General features: G+C 42.9%; 1 pseudogene; it reads right to left on the bottom strand.

Moving 5' to 3' along the window:
* Positions 1-6354: 6354 nt before the first annotated feature.
* On the bottom strand, positions 6355-16465 carry LOC134511853 (hyaluronidase-4-like; annotated as a pseudogene).
* Between the last annotated feature and the right edge of the window lie 292 nt (positions 16466-16757).

Here is a 16757-nt window from a genome sequence, read left to right as displayed (position 1 = left end):
AGGACCTTTCCCTAAATGCTCCGCTGCCATCCCTCCTCCCACTCTCTGGGAGAAACAAGCCAGTATCCCATTTGTTTAACGTCGATGGCTACGACAGATGCAGCGATGGCTGGGAAAGCCTTTGTCTTCAGTACTGTGATCATTTCAACAACCTGTACCCAAAGATTTGGAGAAAGGCTAGGCTTTTCTTTGCTGAAGAGCAAACTCCCCGTCCAGCAGGAAACTGTAGAGCTGCTCCAGCTCTAAACAAATCTCAGAGAATCAGCGCTCAAGCCTTCGCCAACCACATCCAGTGAGGGTTAAAGAAAGAGCCAGGTTTTCTACAGTCACATCTAAGGTGTAACTGCAGCCAGCCCAGGCAGATTTCAACATAATCCTGCTTGTCTGCAGAGAGAGAATCCTTACAGAAAGGAAGGGCTAATAAGCTCCAGCTTTCAAGAATTACTGTTTACCCAGAATCCTAGCAGAAAATAAATTCATTGCCATCATTAAGATATATGGTTTTACTATCCTTGGAGTAGCAGAGTGTTGACTTTCTGTTCAGAAGGCTTACCTTTACTTTATAGAGGCATGGGCTGAACTACAAATCTTGTTTGAATAAGGATCTGAAACATCTTTTTTTGGGTAGGATGGTGGTGTGACACTTCTGTCAAAACAAGGAAAGAATTTCAGTTCGGATCTCCTGCCACGTGTGTTAATGGGTGATTATCAGCTGTTCTCATTCATACTGTATTTCTCCTTTCCCGCTCTCTCAAAACATGTTTGTAGGCAAAACACATACACAAATTCCCAAAGAATCAGAAGAACAGAAGTCTGTAACAACAGTTAATATTTTGCTTCTAAATACTGAGAAAGTCACGTGTAGCTGAGACTTCAATTTCTGTAGGGAGTTCCTAGGATATATCAGTCTGAAAAGTGATCTGAGTAAGCAACCCTGTTGGCTAAGTTCACGTAGCAGAGGAAAGCCACAATACCTCTGAATTCTTTCTTTTTCTTTTTCTTTTTCTTTTTCTTTTTCTTTTTTTTTAAGGCAGGCCTTTTCAGAAAATCCTGCATTAAAGTGGGAGCCCAGTACAAAATTCAGGTGCTAATTCAGCGGGTTAGGGTTCAAGATAAATTAAGATTTAAATGTAATTTTGTAATTTTCAGAAAATGACGTAGCTCAGACTTCCACCAGTGGAGGACAAGGTGGAAGTAGATGCAAAAAGATACAAGAGATCCATAATTTGATCCACTATTCTTAATACAATGACAGTGGTGATTAAATTATTCAATATAAACATAAAATAATCTGTTATAACTGAGAGTACTAGGGCTCAGATAGGTAGTTACTCTTTAGTCCCCTCTACATGAAAATGCGAATCATAAAAACAAACTCCTAACTATTAATCTGACTCGTTAAGTGTACTTAGGAGGCCTATTCCCATCAATTTCAATACAGAATACGATTAAAAATGAATGTACAGTGTTTAAAATGCTGTATTTAACAGCATTATTGCTGAGTTTAACCATCATTTCAGGGAGTCAGGCACCTGAATTATGCCAAGGCAAATCTATTTTGCACTTGACGGTCAAACTGATTTGCAGCAAAGCCGCAGCCTGGGATTAAGATCAACATCCAGACATCTGGAACTCATTGAGTGATAAAGAAAAATTCCTGTCTGTAAGATCAAGCAGCAGAAATGGGCAAGAAGGTGCAGCATTACCCTTCAGCTGCCTCCAGGCTAATGGGAGGAAAAGAGTTTAGTACTGAATAAATTAGGATGACTGGGACAAGGGCTGCCTACACCAGATCAGAATTTCTGATTTAATTTAAAACACTAACTTAACCTTGCTGTCACTTGGATCCGTACCTCCTAACTGGCTACGCATCCAGATGGGGTTTGCCTGATTGGATCTAGATGAAGGAACAAGGCCATGAATTTTACGTCCGCTTCACGGTATGCCTGCAACCAGGTGCCAGCTTCAAGCATCTTTGTCCTTTGCCAGAATGACAGTAAATAGAAGCAGAAAGAGAAGCTATCTTTGTCAACATAAAGCCAGTGGGAAACGTGGTACAACATGTCAATACCAGAGAATTACTACAAATGGAAGTTCCAAATAACCTGAAATTCAGGATTAGTATCAGATTCCCCATTTGTAAAAGACTCATAGAAGAGCCTGGGAGGGTCATCAGCAGGTAATAATGTTACAGCAGTTTTCCTTATATCCTGTTCTCATTCACAACCGCAACCCATTTCAATAACCTTGATTGCCTCTGCTAAAAGACTAGACGTACTGAAAATTGTACACGGTTTCAATTATTTGTGAGATACCTGCAGATTTTTAGCTGACTGTTAATCTTTTGGTTAGGTGAAGGAACATTTAAGGCTATTCCTGTTCCTTATACTAATAAATATTGTTAAATACCAAATCACATAGAATATTTATTGGTTATCTAAATGCTTAGTAGCTTATCAAAAACGTTAACAGCTTAGATAATAAGCTCTTTTAGATGCTTTTTGATATTTTTTGGTTTTAGGTGCCTGCACAAGCTTCTCCAAAACTTGTTTTTTCTGATCTATTTTAGGAATGTTCTAGCATGGAAGAGGCACCTATCAAGGTCTCGAGACCCTTGTGGTGTAATTCCCTGGGAGGAACCCCAGCTGGATGCGAGGCCTGTTGAAACCAAGGGAAGCTTGCCGTTGGCTCCGTATGACTTTGGGTCAAACCATCAAAAGCACTGACTAAAATATTTCTGTGCTTATCATCTGTCCTCTGATTTTTAGTTTCATATATTATTATTTTCACATGAAATTACTAAGAAATGTTTAGCCTCACAAAACACAAAAGGAAGAATCACAATTTGTACTATAACAAGAGCAAGTATGTTCGTTATATTTAAAAGTATCCATTCTTGTAGATGTACAGAGATTAGCTAATTTTATCACTGCCATTTAGTAGGTATAACAACATAAATTGAACTTTAATCCTCTGCAGGGAAAAAGCCTACAGCTAGAATAATTTTTCCCACCATCAGTTTTATTATGACATGCTGCATTACATTCTACATACCACGTGCGACAGTTTTAACCATGCAGCTGCTGAGAGCCCAGCTGCAGATTTTCAAGCCTGTTTAGGTGTCTAACACCTGCTGAAATCCATAAAATAATTTAGTCACCACAGTGCTCAGTTTTGGCATGCTTAAATCTTAAGGATATGGACACCGAGAGGAACCCACAGTCTGAAGTTTCAGCAGTTTTACAGGGTGCTCTATGACAGTTGAATCCTGGGAAAGAAATTCGCAAATGCCAACACATCAGTTGAGGATCGCGAATGGAAACACAAAGAGAAGAAAACAGAAATCCAAAGAGTTCTGAAACTGGAAATCAGAAATGCTCCTCACAGGAGAACAGAAGAGAGAGATGGTTTGATCTGGGAGGCGCAGCTGATACAAATTCATACCAGATCTCCCTCAGCCTGAGTGTCCAGCCTCCAGAGGAGAGGGATGCTAGCAGAGGAGTCGGAAGGAGCACCTGGTTCAGCTTTCCCCGTGAGAAGGCTCTGCATGCGGGGTACCCTGATGTGGTTGGGGAAGCATCTCCTCACGGTACCATCCTGCAGGTCATCACCGTCACACTGCAGATCTTGGCTACTTGAACCTCACAAAATCATCCGGCCTGCCAATGCTCTTGAGAGAGAGTTTGAAACTTGATAGATACTCCTGAAATATCTGACGGCCCAGTTTCATTGTACTGGCCTGCGCTTTGTTCTTTGCCTGGATTTTGAGGCATTTCTCTGAAAGCAGAATGGCAGGAGAGCACTTGAAAAAAATTATTTGAGTCACTGCAAAAAAACCCAACAACCCACCAACCCTCTGTCTCTCAACGGAAGGAAGCGATATGACAGAGTTGATTTGTGCTTTGGTAAATAGGCGTTGCACCTCTGCCTAAAGAAGAAATGTGGCCTAGATCCAAATCAAGGCTTACGTACCTGGATTGATACTGAGGTGGCATATAGGGCCCTCCAACCAAAAGTGCCACCTCCAACAACATCTGCCCAAGGGCTACTTGCCTCAAAACCAGCTAAACCCCACACCGCACCTGAAGTGGTCCTCAGGAGCTGCCCTCCCTCCCAATGGGTTAGCTTCTGATTTAATTGTCCCACTTCAATGTGTTTACTGAGTGGGGGGAATCTGGGCCTGCATACCTGGACGCATGTTTGGATACCAAGGAACATCATAACATTTGTATAAGATGCATTACCTTATTACAAACGGTTGCTAATTTAAGACAGTCACAGAAGAGTATGAAATATGATTTTATAAAATGCTGGTTCTCTTTCCCATTGTTTGTTACTATGAGCAGTAAGATGTGACCTTAACGAAGATAGCAAGAAGACTCAAAACTAACATCTAATTCAATGCTGCTCAGAAAACAGTAAGAGACATTTTCTTTCCTATTAGCATGTACTTCAGTCCTGCAGCACAAGCAGAATGTCAAATGAATCATTTTTACACCTTTCCCTTGAAAAATCCACCACAATCAGCACTTGGATTTTAACAAACTGCATTTTTCTGAGAAAGCCATCAAAAAAAAATCAACCAAAATATCTCTGATTTTCTTCACTATAAAAATATGCTTTAGAAATTTTTAGTGGATCTCCTGCATTTGTTTTTTTGAAAGAAATAGCCTGAATTTCTCTTTTTTTTTTCTTTTAAAGAAGGATCATTCTAAACTCAATTTGTTTCTTATTGATTGGCTGTGGTTTAGTCACAGTCTCCCGTAACTTAAATGGAATTTAAAATATTTCTTTCTACAATGGAGTTCTGTCAAAAAAATTAATGAGAGTTTTTCTCTATTAATAGAGCTTCGCTAAGAGCTCTATTAACATACTGTTTGTTCACCTTACAATCATTCGTTTAACGTAGTTATTATGGCAATAACTCACTGAGGTTAGATATGAGGATAATAGCATATGTTTGAAGAATGAAAAGCTGCTAAGAGGTGCAAAATCACAAAGGTCTAAGCTTGATGGGATCCTTACAGGTCTGAGACAAAAGGAGTAATGGAGGCCAGTGGGAGCTGGATGGTGTGTTTCAAATGTTTGCCTGTGTCAAATAGAAAAAAGCAGGTAACTCAGCATAGGTCTCATATATCCCATATTTGTTTTATAGCTATTTGTCTGTTCTTTTTCCAGTTACAGATATTCTAATATAAAGACACAATTATTTCAGATATGTATTATATGCGTGCATATGCATCTTTTAGTGTATATTGTTAATAACCAGATGGTTTGTAATTGTTTCATTGAAGTAAATTCTCTTTCAAGACTACCTAACCTCTGAGAAGCTGGGAAGCTGAGAAGCTGGAGGTTCACAGAGTACTTTGGAGACACGCCAGGTATGCTTTCTGCTCATGGTCACCTCTAGAAGACATTCTTCTCCCTGCTGACGGGAAGTAGAGCCCTGGGAGCTTTCCATCCCCCCCAGAGGACGGATCTTATAATGGCAGTTGTGTCATAAATAAATTTCTTGTCAAAGATGATAAACGTGCCTGATCCCTGTTGATTGCACCGTGGGGTGCTTTCATTAGCTTTAAATTTAAAAGCCATTGGAGTATTGTCATAGATTCAGGATGGAAGTAGACCTGGCTGAGATGGAGCTCCTGCTCCCAGCACCACTAATTAATTATATTTTAAATAGTCACGGCATTAAAAAAAAACACAGGAAGACCCTTTGTTGTTGGACTAGGATATATACATTCCTTTCTTAGTAAATATACTAATCAACAGAGTGTGGCTTGTCCTTTTCCTCACTAATCTCCTGACTCTCTCATTCCTTTCTACCTTGTGGAGGTCTCAAAGTATGAACATCACCACCACGTGGGACATGAAAGAGGAAAACATGGGCTTGAATTCACTCAAATGGAAAAGAAACTGGAAAGCTCCCCTCATCTTTCATTTTCTGGGAGGATGTTCTTCCCAGTATGCCATCAAGTAAGAGGTAGATACAGGTAGACTCTTCCTCTGCTTACAAAAGGAAAAAGTGAAGCTTGCGCTACTTTTTTCCAGTAGTAGCAGGCTTCTGCTGTGCTGGTTGTGGCTGTCAGCTTGGCAGAAACCTGGCTTCTAGCCTCCTAAACAGCCTAATCTCAGGAGACGGGATCAAGGGCCAGACATATTCCTATGACCCGTCTTCAAGGTGCCCCATTGTCTCCATGCCTTGTTAAACCTCAAGGCACAGGTGAAGGGTGCGGATTACATCTGAGACCATGACATTCCAGTCCCCAGCTCCAGAGCATGTGAGACTTTTCGTTGGATCCACTCTACCGCCCCTCTCAACTGACTGAAACCGGCCCTTTGACTAAACAGCAGCTAGAGAAGACACATCAAAGGCAAAGGAAGCAGGCAGGTCGCTGCAAATCTTCTGGGTGAGACAGAGTCTGCAGAGCTCCCTGAACGGTCAGAAGCAGCTTTAACTTCCCCACAGTCAGTTCCTTCATAGCCCTGCTAACAGTGGCAGACAAATGTCTTTGCCATTATTTCCAGATCTTCATTTGATGCTTTTCCTCTCACAATAAGTCCTTGGTCCTCCAAGACATCTATCCTGCAGCAATTATGATTCGAATGTAGATATGTCGAGGCTCTCCAGGTTCTTCACGGGCATCATCCATTGTCCTGACAAAGATGCTGCTGTGACACTGATAATATAGGGACCTAATTCAGAACCAACGCGCTTTTGCACTTCTGCACGGTTGCTCTGTAGATGGTAAAAAAAGAAATTTTAGCTGATGTGAAACTAACCCTTCTGTTTTTTCATTTTACATTCTGAAAAATATGCAACATGTAAGCAGCCTGCATTAATGAATTTATTCAGGATAACTTAAATTTGACTAATTTAAAGATTATTATTAGGAAGTTTTATACAGAAAATACAACCTAATGGAGGTGCAAAGGGCTTTAGCAACTTGCACTCCACAGAAAGCTCTAGAATCTGTAAATCTACAAAGAAACCATGATGTATGCTAGAAACATGGGTGACAACAGCACGGCTGCGTGGCACAACTGTGGGGGTCTGGAGCTGATGAAGGTCTCCAGGGGCTTGCCTTTGTCACTTGACCAAGTTGGAAGGAATTTCACCCTCCTATTCACATTGACTCTGACAGAAACCACAGCTGAATATTTACAAAAATTGGCTGAAGTAATTGAATTTGCTGAGGACAACTGAACACTTATTTTCAGCCATTCATTCTCATGCTGGCTGCGTTTTCTATACTATCTGCCAGGAGAAAAGCAGCCCAGAACACCCATTTCACACAGCTTTAAGGACAAAGTCTTTTCTCATGACAAAGTTTGATGTGTGGCTGTCTGAAAGCTCCAGGATGTGACGCAGCCTCAGAAATCACTCTTTGATTTTAATGTGGCTAGGTCTGATACCACGTAATACAAAGCCTCTCCATCAGATCCCATCAGCGTGCTTCATTTCACTTGCCCACACACAGGCACAAATAGAGTTCCCATAACCTGACAAATTGCTGGGCACCACTGGTACACCTAATCTGGTCTGACTGATGTGCTAATCAGGCTCTAGATGATTTCCTAGTGTTTTATCCAGCTGGAAAGGAATCTGAGCAGGATGATAACTGTTGAGGAACTATTGCAAAATGCCTGGTGTTAGCCATTGGCTTCCTTCCCTACCACTGGTTGCCCGTGAGCCTCACAAGACCTTGTTGAGCCAGGAAGGATTTACCATGTTCCACGGTCATGCTGACTGGGGGACAGCAAAGGCTGGTTAAGCAGTCCGCTTTGTGGTGCCGAGTACTCAGAACTGGTGCAGTCAGACAGGGTCTATTAATAGAATAAAATGAGGATCTTACACGTTGCATTTAAATCAGGCACCGGCTTACCTCCGAAGAAGTTAAATTCATATCTCACTAAATAACAACGCCTGCAGCTCCCAGGGCGCTCTCTCCATTAGTGTTAATAAGATCTTGCTGCAGTGAAAAGAGTAAAGATATCACTGTCAGGCTAATTCAGCATTTCACAGCCTTCCTAAAGTAATCCAATTGTTTGTTATGTGTCTGTCCCTCAGACTACATTTTCTTTTCATTCTAGTCCCTGTGAACTACATTTTATTGTGGCTAAAGGTTTGCTGTCTACAGTACAAAGATTATTAAACAAAAGTTGCAAATTTAGGTACTGGCTGAGATGTTGGCAACAAGCAAGTGAACAAACACTGGGAAAAAATGCATTTTAATCTACTTTCATGCAAAATTTAATTATAATTATTTGGTATCTCATCAATTAGTAGAAGCAACTGAAATCTTTTCATGAAAGTGGGATTTTTTTAACATGAGAATTCCCCAAAGCATTCCCTCAGTTCTGTTTTTGCTGATAAGGGGAAGGAGAGAGCTATTCTGCTATGTCAATCAGCCGTTTTCCACTCCCTCTCCAATTTGAAAACTGTGATTCCAAAGGCGTGCATTGTTCTTGCTGCTTTCCCTAGGAGCTCGCTCAGATTCTTATAAAAACCTTAGAAAAGGTGACTGTAAATAGGCACACACTATAGGAGGGAGAATGTGGGCACTGTGCAACCTTAAATGAGAGGGAAAATGCAACACTTGGCAAATCTTCAATTCCCATTTCCGTGCTCTTTCTAAGTTTGTTTCAGAGAGATGTCTTTCACTGTACCTTCTCCTCATATCACAGGCTGCAGGGATGTAAGAGCTGGGATGTGGTGCTCAGATGTTTATCCTTAATTTGAACAGCGATTAAGGATCAACAACAAGTGACTTACAATGCCACAAGCACTGGAGATGAAAGGCCACTGATGTGCAAGGGACTCTCTAGACAACATCATCAATTTAAGGGGGACTGAGGGCCACAGCACATCAACAATCGAAGCAGAAAAACTTCACAGGAATTAGTTGACTGAAGGGGAAAAGAGGCAGAAACTGGGCATAAAATGGCAAAGGGCATGCACACCAGCCTGCAGCAGTTATTGATGTCCATCTGTCCTCTTCTTGCAAAGCTAAGGAAGGGCAAGCTGGATAAAACCACCAAAGCAGGTGTCTGCACCTCCTTTAATGCCTAAGAATACGCATTAGCCTTCAAGATGGAGAGAAGCACAGTGTCTTACTGGGAAGTGTGGTGTCGATGGCAGTGCTAGGTGAGCAGCAGGACCTAATAGGAGAGAGAGTTAATGCCCCTTCCCAGACAAGAAAGAACTTCAGACTCTGTACCTGGGCTGAAAGACTGAACATAGCCTTCAAAAAGTGCATACAGCTCACTTGCTAAACTCTGAAACACAGAAATTGGGACCTGCTCGTAGTGCAGCCACTGTCTGTAGGGGAGAAGGAAGCCAGGGCTGTGACAGGTGGGTTATGAGGCATTTTCACAGGAAATCTACTGTCTTCAGTTTCTGGAAGGATGTCCAGAATCACATAAAGAGGGACTAGGGTAAGGCACTTACCTTGAAAATACTTGTGTGTGTGTTCAGCTGACGTGAGCAGTGCTCCTTGGTTCTGGTGCACCATTTGCCTGCTCCAAGGTAGGTATGGGACTAAATTAATGTTTTTGAGATGTAGGTATGCAGAAAGACTTCTGGTTTCAATTTCCCGTTCTGATGTAACACTGAGAAAGTTGTTAACATCTCTGCCTCAGTTTCCCTTCTATAAAAGGGGAAGCTATCTGGGGATTAGTTAGCGATTGCATACCTGCGCAGAAGAAAGTACATCTGGGAGGATTAATACATTAACTGCCTCCTACGGACTACATCAAATTGCTGAAACCCTTTTAATCCATTCAAATGCATGTCTGAGTATAGCATAGTGACGAATTAAAGCAAAAAAAAAATAGGTATTTGAGGCTGCATTTTTTCTTCAGAACATTGAGGTCTTTAAAGCATGTGGACAATTAACATGAACCAGCAGAGCTGGCACAAGGAGGAGGATTTCCATTCTGATGCACCATCTGCAAGAACGGTTAAAGCATAAATGCAGCCCACATTGTTCCAGGAACAGCTTACCATAGAGAGAAATAATGAAGGTTCATCTCTATAACCTAGTCAAGGATACACAAATACAGGCAAAGCATAACGTTATGTTGTCATGGAGGTAATCCTTACGGGTTCATTCACCCTAAACCAAGAAAAATGCAAAATGTTTTGACTATTTTCAAGGGATTTCTAAATGCCAATGGAAGGATACAGGGCTGCAATGCTATCCCAGAGCCAGGAAAGTTCATTGTTCCTCAAAACTTCACTTTTTTGGCAGGAACCAGTGTAGTTCTGATCACGGAAACTGTAATTGTGACAGTTAGGGTATAAATAGCATCCCCACAGGACCTTTGGTCTGCTTTTCATTCCTAATGCAATTGTTTCCTTCATAAAAGCTCTTGCACTGTCTTCAAAGGAAAATCTGGCTAAATGTTCAACATCATTTGCTGAAATATTCCCTTCCATTTCAGTTATGAGTTTCCTGGATGTTCTTCTGTAGACATCTTTTGCATCCAGGTTGCAGGCCCACTAAGGTCTTCAGTGCTCCCAGTCTATGACAGCTAATTCGTTAAGTCCTTAGCCGGGATGTGACAGTCAATGTCACGGACCGTTTTTTCCAGATGAGTTTGCAAACTGAAGTTGTGGGGTAGGCCACCATTAACAGGGACTTCCTCTGATGTGTACCAAGGAAAATAGCCGATACTATTAAAATAAAATATGGTCATGTTCTGCCCTCTTGCTTTAGCTAACGGGCTTCCCATCATACGGAACATTTCCAGGTTCAGTACAACGTCATACCTCAGGGAGCAGAGGTCTGTCAGGCGGCTATGAAAGTCTTCCTCTCCCAAACCAGCTGGTTTCATAGCAAGGGAAGTCCAGATGAGTGCTATGCACAGCCATGCCAGGGGCTGAAAGGTGAATGATGTGTAACGGTACCCCATTTTCAGGCAGTATTTTCATGACTTGAGCAACAACACTAGACAGATCTCCCAGTTTGTCCGTAGAATACAACAGAATAGGCATTAGTACTTATTCCATATATAGCTATATGAATTGGTACCAGTCACTTCTAAAGTATCTACCATGCTGACACTAAAGAAAAAAAGTAGGTGCAATCTAATTCAAATAAAGGGGCAGATTCCCAGCTGAAGTAAATCAGCGTAGGTCTGTGGAAGTCAGTGCACCCCCAGTTGCTTGTCTCATCAATTCAGGTCTTACTAAAATCACCGTGGATGTTGCCATCACTTCAGTGGGCCCCAGGATGTCTTAGCGACTGTGGCTGTTGCTGCTGGAAAGGTTGATGAAGAAATGGTTTCCTTATTCTTCAAGCTCTCTCAGTAATGACAAAGGTAACTATAAAATCAAACCTTGGCTTTTATCACCATCTTCACAGCTTTGTGAACATCCCTGACCTGTCTAGTACAGTGCCAGCCAGAGATACTCCAAATAGCTCTAAACAAGCGTACATATTTCACTGCCATCATGCAGTACCGTAAAGGGATACAAGTTCAACCCCCTGACATCTATAAAGCAGATAGATACATGAATGCTTGCTCTGAGCTATTTATTGGCCTGGCTGCTCTATCACACGGAGCTAGCGCCTCCCAGACCTGCTACGATAGCTCTGCACAGCACTGCATTGTGCAATGTGGGCTTTGATGCTAAGGCCTGTGGCCAGTGCTACGAGCAGAATCATTAGTCACAAGGTCCCTGCTGATTATGTGTGTATTAAGCAGAAAAGAAACCAGATATACTGCAAAAACCTAGATACTTATATGTAAGAGAGAGAGTCTTATCCACCCTCCAGCCCCAGGCTCCCCACTGCATTCAAAACCCTGTGGAAATCCCATACGGCTGTACAATCAGCCCTCAGGGATGATCATGGATTTGTATTTGAGTCCTACTTGTTCTTCTTCCTCAGCCCGTGCCTACCTGCTTGTCTCTCCTGGGTTTGTGACCTGCTGGAGGTGAGCAGGGGTGTCATGGGTTTCATAAGGGCAGCCAGACTGTTACATATACTGATAGATACAGCTCATCTATGTTATCCTTCTTTATCTCAAAACAGAAAAACAACCAGTTATAGCCATGTACCTGGGGTACTTTTCTGGACCTCCCCACTCCCCCATTTCTTTGCTATTTTAGGTTATGACGGGCATAACCTAATTTCAGGTACCCACAGCAAAAATATCAACATTCAAGATAGCCAGCCTAGGTACTTTTAGTAAGCCATGGATGCTTTTAGAATACAGCCATCTGACAGCGTGAGACATCAGAGCGCTCTGAAGCGTCCAAGATGTGCCTGTTCCTCCTGCGGACCAGGCAGGCAGTCTGCAGGACCAATGCGGTAAGGTGTAGACACTGCAGAACTCAATGTTTCAACAGAGAAATCGCACCCCATGAGACACACAACACTTTGTGTTTAGTGAAGAGGAGGCCCGGGTTTTCAAAACCACTATCCATATATCCATAAGTGTCATATCAGCATTAATGGGCCTTTTGGAAAATGATGTTAATGAAAATTAGCCCAATTTGCTGAGTATCTCCGAGAAAGCGTATACCGTACCAATAAATCAAATTCAGCAAAGCCACTCAGGGCTTGTCAGCATCAGAGGCCAAACTGAAGTTTCTTGCTAGAAGGACGTAGAGCCAAAGCTGGAAGATGGTGGTCTTGCTCTTGTGAGGAGACAACCAACCAAAGGACCAGCTTTAGCCAGGCTTGCTGCCCCATCTCCCCCAGACCGATGGAGAGAAAGGACAGGGGACTCCTGCCAGCCCAACAGCTTTTACCAGCCCCTGCTTGGGATCAGCATGGGCTTTCCAGGAGGGCTGCAGGGAGGCCGGTGGTGCCCAGCAGTTCCCTCTGCTTCGCCTACAACCAGCTGGGAAATACAGAGGCCTTGCTGTGCTGGAGCACCGTCGCTGAGCACTGCTCTCGCAGTTCACAGAGAATCAGAGCTGTAAGAAAATCCTGCCAGAGGGCAGCAAATCCCTACAATTTTTTTTTTATTTTTTTTTTTTCAAATTGCAGCCTGTGATTCTAAATTGCAGCATGTTGAGTTCCCCCTGTGAGAGCTGTACCACCATCCTGCCCCTCTCCTCCCACGCCTGTCACGGGATCGGGAGGTGTCCCCAGCTGGGCTGGACCCATCCCTCGGGTGTTGTACTCCAGGGAGTGCTTCCCAGGCAGGACCCGTGTCATTTGGCACAACGCACCAGCAGCCTGCGTGGTGGCCACCCATGCCCTGGGGCATCTCGTGGCATCGCCCAGAGCCCCGCAAACCCTGGGGCAGGCAGGGCCAGCGCTGCCCAGCCAGGCTGCGCCACAACCCAGGTGGCTCGCAGGGGGCTGCTCTCCCTGGGGTCTACCCACTGGTGGGAAGTGGGGAGGACTGGAGTGTAATTAGCCCTATGCTTTACTGCGTGCTGGATGTAATGATTTGCTGCCCTAAGGCCCTCAGAGATGACACATGGGAAAGACAGTAACCTCAAGCTCCTGCTGTTGCTGCTACTGCTCCTAATAACAATAATAATGATAATAATAACAACAATAACAGTAATAATACCACTACAGGTTATTGAAGGCTGCACGGAAGTGTAGCCCCCAGACAGATCTCCCTGTCATGGGGGACTGTCCTGGTTTGATCAACACAGTATTAATTTCTCCTTCAGTAATTTTACTTTTCAGTAAGGTGTCTGCTAATGCTAGGGAAAGCTGCACTTTTAGAAGACCCTAGTGTCTGAATTTGAGAAAATATTGACTTTATAGCCAGCTGTGATATGTGGGTTTCAAGGTCTCGGTGTTTTTGAGCTCACCAGGTGTGGGGATGAGGAAGGGCAAGACCCTGGCACTTGACCCAAGCTGGCCAACAGGATTATTTCATACGATGAACGTCGCATTCAATATAAATCAGAAAGTTTCCTGAGGAGTTTTTTTCCTCCTTGATGGCTGTGATCCTGAGAACTCCTTGCCGCAGTGTCGGACCCCTGAGCCCTTCCCTTCCTCCCAAAGCCACAGCGCTCACAGTGTCCCACATTTGCTGTCCCCTGCTGGGAGTGCACGGCTTCCTGCTGGTAGAATAGGCTGAGTATAATCCACGTGTATTTTATATTGGTATCGGGATCAATATTGGTTCTTTAGTATTATTAATGTTAATTATTTAGTACTATTCTATTAAATCTGTTTATATTTCCACCCTTGGGTTTCCTTATTTTTTCCCAATTCCTCTTCCCGGGTACAGAGGGGTCATTGAGTGATATAATAATTGTCTAAACTATAATAAACTGTTGTGGGTTCTTCAAACCATAACAGGGATTTAACACAGGAAGATATTTGTACTCACTCTGTTATTAAGGAGGAAACAGTTGCCATTTTATATTCGGTGTGAGGGTGAATCACTGAGGTTCACTCACGATTTTATTCCATTTGATGCATTTAGCCATGACAGAAGCACACATGTGCTCCAGCTAAGGGCAGGCTCTGAAGTCACTCGTTTGCAGCATGCAGAGGGGATGCCCTATGCCCAAGCTCTGATCAGTATTTTTCCATTTATCCAGGCTTTTCACATTTACTTCTAGTTGTGCAAGATTACAACATGTTGAAAAGTTCCCTTCCTCTTTTTGCTAGGTATTTCCTTCGTTTGTATCTGTCATAGCTGACAAAACCCAGGATGAATGTATCCAGTTACACCCCTTCTGCTAATTACAGTTTAATCCATAAACCGAAGCAACACGGAGGCTGCCCATCTTGGTGTCCAGCTGACAGTGAAAATCCACAGTGGGCAGCAATTCCCAACAGAGAGAAAGTAGAAACTGTATGTCTTTATTAGCCAACAGCTCTAAAACTAAGCAAAATCAATGAGTTCTGAACTGAATAGATATAGAGAGTACTTGAATGAGATCGTAGGATACTGCTGGAAAAAAAAAAGCTGGCTAAATGATAAGAAAAAGACTAAGCATTCATCAGATTATACAACCCTGTATCCCTCTCCCCAATTAATCTAGAGCTGAGGAATGTACTTTCAAGCTTTGGCATTTATCTTGTAACAAAAATCTTTCTCCCGTGACGTTGCACTGTTCATAGTAAGGGATTATAAAAATGGCAAATGATCAATAAAGACAATCCTCTTTTCTCCTTTCTAGTTAACATTATTACAACAACATGATATTGACGTAGCACAACCTGTATGGGCTTTAACCAGACTGTCTCAACGGGCAAGTTGATCGCCACATACCCTTATCAAAGACGTGCATGGGTTTTGAAAAGAGAATTTTCACACCCACAGAGATCCAATAAAATCCCTGGATTTTTACAGAATAATCCTTTTGTTGACTTTTTATCAGCAAAGCTAAAGCTGATGCACTCAGAAGTCTGATGGGCTGGAACCAGGTTTGCCCGGTTGAAGTCATGCTGTCAGCAGCGAATCTTGCTCTCCGTGCCGGATCTGGGTTTGGAGGCAACACGCTCAGGGGCTGGTGACAGAGGGGGCGACCCTGAGAGCTGCAGAGATTGCAGCAGCCTCAGGGAGGACAGTGTGGGAGGATGCATCGCTGCGGTCCTCCATCTTCCCTCATGTGGGTGGGGGCTTATTAGACCAGGGCATCCTTTAGTGATTTGCCTCGATAAGATTCAGCGGAGTATCTCTGCCATGTTAGTGAATTCAAGGGACGGAATATGCAGCATAAAGAATAATAAAAATGGAGCAGGACCTCACCTCACAATTATCCGACTGACCCGGTAACACTGATGGCTGATTATAGCTGAGATTCAAACTCCTTTAATACAGAGCTTCACTGATCCTGATGAAGGTGCTAGGAGTGCATGAGCTGCCAAGGGGCATTTTATAGTGTTTCAAATTTAGGGCAGGGCACCCTCAAATTTAGGGCACCCTCAAAATGCTACAAATTAAAGTATTAATCTGTTGCAGCAGAGCTATTTCCCGCAGCACCTGTAAGGAATAAGTGGAATAAAGCATCACAAGCTAAAATTCAGCATTTTAACACACGTATGGCAGGTTGGGAGGAAGGTACCGACAGCAATATTTTAGTAAAATTTAACGTATTATGGTGAAAGATTGGCACTGCTGGACGAAGGAGAGCAGATTTTAGCAGATGAGCTACACGTCTGCATGGGGCTCATCAGGACAGTCATCTGGCCTCTACCATCTCAGCTCCTTGTGCCACCATCGTGGACTTTTTCATTATGTACGCGAGACCACTTGCATTCTGAACTCCTGAATGTGGAAAATGAAGCAAATTGCTCAAGTGTCCTTATGCTATTTACTTCTCCTCCGTGCTTCAGAGTTGCCTCTCATCTGTAGACAATTACACCTGACAGTTGTCCAGCCTGGGAGATTAGACTTATGCTTAGCCCTAGCAAAAAGGCAGACAGTTTGATGGATTGAGTTAACGGCTCACTGAAACATCTGTAAAATCAGCCTTTATGCTTAGCTCGTACTTCCCTGATGCTCTGAATGCCAGTGACTGCGTCATGTTCGGGCATACATTGAAATAATCACAAAGCTTCTTTGGCCTATGTGCAGCCTGGCAAGGTTCTCAGTGGTCCATACCATGATTTTCCTCCTGTTTTAAGCCCAAATATTTTCCAGTATCTCCCTTTTCCAAAGAGGCTAGTCTTTGCACTAGGAACTATATTTTGAGTGCTTATACTATAGAATCAGCATAATGGCTTGAATCCCCAAATAGCCTGTGTGGTCTGCATTGTTGTCATATTGTCTTCGTGTGATGGCATAATAAACAAATTATATGGATTACACTATGTGCA

This window comes from Chroicocephalus ridibundus, chromosome 1 (genome assembly GCF_963924245.1).
Source record: "Chroicocephalus ridibundus chromosome 1, bChrRid1.1, whole genome shotgun sequence".
NCBI lineage: Eukaryota > Metazoa > Chordata > Aves > Charadriiformes > Laridae > Chroicocephalus > Chroicocephalus ridibundus.
Note: the sequence above shows the minus strand (reverse complement) of the source record. Positions and strands in the feature narration are given on the sequence as shown.